The 2,500-nt window shown below is 41.7% G+C and overlaps 1 protein-coding gene across 1 annotated transcript in view; it reads left to right on the forward strand.

Moving 5' to 3' along the window:
* LOC134441358 (CUB and sushi domain-containing protein 1-like) overlaps positions 1 to 2,500 on the forward strand; it is a 617,842-nt gene that overhangs the window by 412,576 nt on the left and 202,766 nt on the right. The window lies entirely within an intron of this gene.

Raw genomic sequence — 2,500 nt, forward strand, 5'->3', positions numbered from 1 at the left:
TGTTTTACTGTCTTTTTCGCTCTTTCTATTGTCCATCTGTATGTCTGTCTGTCTCTCACTGTCCTTCCAGCTTGACTGTTTTGAGATTTCTTGTCTCCATTTTTTTCAATGCATTCTCTCATTTTCTGTCGTTCATGGTCTCTTGTCACACAATCTCTCTCTCTCTCTCTATCGTTCTCTCTCTCTACCTCTCTACCTCTCTCTCTGTTCTTCAGTCTTTCTATCCCCCTCTTCATCTTGGTCTTTCCCTGTCTGTTTGTCTGTCTGTCTGTCAGTAAGTCAGTCTCTCTCTCTCTCTCTCTCTCTCTCTCTCTCTCTCTCTCTCTCTCTCTCTCTCTCTCTCTCTCTCTCTCTCTCTCTCCCCCCATCCACCCACCCTCTCCTCTCTCTCATGACTCACATCATCATGGTGTGCTGCCACTTGTGGAGGTTTCTTTTTTTCCTCCCTCGATGTGACCGTGAGAGGATTGAGAAGCGAAGGATGATGCCAAGCTTCTGGCGCAGGAGAGACAGGGAAAGGAAAGAAAGAAAGAAAGATTGAAAGAAAGAAAGAAAGAAAGAGGAGGAAGCAAAACTTGCCTGCCCGTCTTGAGAGGTTCTTGTTCAAATATTAACTTGTTTAGCACAGCAAACTGGCTGGCTAATTGGAGAGGGGGCCCCCAGTGATAGATCTCTAAATTGCAGCTCATTATTCTCACCGTTGTTTGTTGTCACACCTTTTTTCTATTTTTTCAAAAAGTTTATGCTGTAGTTGCTTAAAGGTACACTGTGTAAGATTTTTAGTTGTTTATTTCCAGAATTCATGCTGCCCATTCACAAATGTTACCATTAAATTCTTGTAAAGTATTGACTGGGAAAATAGCATTTTACATACATAAAAAGGGGAAACTTCTCCAAGGTCCGCCATTTTGAATTTCTTGAAAAGGGCATTTTTAGCTGCAAAAATCACTGTCCATTGATCATACTTGTAAATATTTGTTTATTATTTATTAATATTCATGAAAAGATCCAATTTGGCAATAGGCAGCACAGTTTCAATGAGCAGCACAGTTGCAATACCTACTCTGGCCACCATCCTACACGGTGCACCTTTAAATCATAGATCCTCCCCTCTTTTTTTCCTCTCTAACTCTTTTTTAGAACATCATGTCATACGTAACTTATACTTTGTGTCCTATTTAATCAGCTTTATAAGATCTCACTGGCATGCTTAAATACATTATTAATTTATTTAGTACATTATCAGGTTCTTAGGTACATCATTCATTCTTTTAGTTCTTTCAAAATGTCAAATTATTGTCCTCGAGAGGAGACATTTGTGTAATCAACAACACAATCCTCGACTTCTATTCCATCATGTAGGCCAGGGTTTCCCAAACTGGGGTGCGTGCACCCCTGGGGGTGCGCGGCCTGGCACAAAGGGGTGCGCGAGCTGAATACAGCAATGGCTGAGATGTGTGTTATTATACAGAATTAATGAACATTACACAGTTTTAATTGTTTGGTTAAATGTATGCTGGAAAGATCCACCTGAAGTGTAATGTATAACTTGTCATGCAACAAGTTCCATTGTAATAATGACAGAAAAAATGTCAGGTCTATTGGAAATGAGGATTGCCCAAAATGTGCGGCTGTGCAACATTCGCTTAAGGGGTGCACGAACCACATTGAAATGTAAAAGGGGGTGCGCAGGGAAAAAAGTTTGGGAACCGCTGGTGTAGGCTATTTGGATGAAAAGTTTAGAGTAACTCACTAATATACCGCTGGGTAATCTAGAAGGAGGCACAATACTTGCCGTCAGCTCCATCAGCTCATTGACTCAGCCGGTGTTCTGCGATGATTTAAACAACCATCAATTTCGACAGCGATAATTGGAGTAAGTGGTCGTAAAACATGCTGAGGACAAGGATGTTTTTTCATTTGGGCAAAATTGAAAAGATGCTGAAGGATTTCCATTACTCTATAATTATTTTCTTTTTTAATCATGTCAAGGGGATTTTTGATATATATCCGGCATGTAAAATAATAATGAAAATATAAGAGGAAAGAATTGCCAGAGACGGCTGAAGGTTGTGGGATGGTGGTGGGTGGTGTTGGCAAGACAGTGGGAAGGGAATCGAGCGCTGAGGGATGGAAATAGAGACATAGCATGGAAGATGGAAACTGGGAAAGACACAGAGGGAGAGATAGAAAATAAAGAAATAAAGAGAGGCGAGAGAGAGAAAGAGAAAGAAAAAGAGAGATGGAGAGAGACAGAGAGAGATGAAGACAAGCGAGAAAGGGAGAGGAGGAGAGCAGAAGAGACAGAAAGACGGCAGCGAGAGAGAGAGAGAGAGAGAGAGAGAGACAGAGAGAGACAGAGAGAGACAGAGAGAGATGAAGACAAGCGAGAAAGGGAGAGGATGAGAGAGAGCAGAAGAGACAGAAAGACGGCAGCTCTTCTTAGTGGTGGAGTGGTGCCTCTGTCCTGTCCTCCATTCAATTTAGGGAGCAGGAGCAA

Source organism: Engraulis encrasicolus, chromosome 24, assembly GCF_034702125.1.
Source record: "Engraulis encrasicolus isolate BLACKSEA-1 chromosome 24, IST_EnEncr_1.0, whole genome shotgun sequence".
Lineage (NCBI taxonomy): Eukaryota > Metazoa > Chordata > Actinopteri > Clupeiformes > Engraulidae > Engraulis > Engraulis encrasicolus.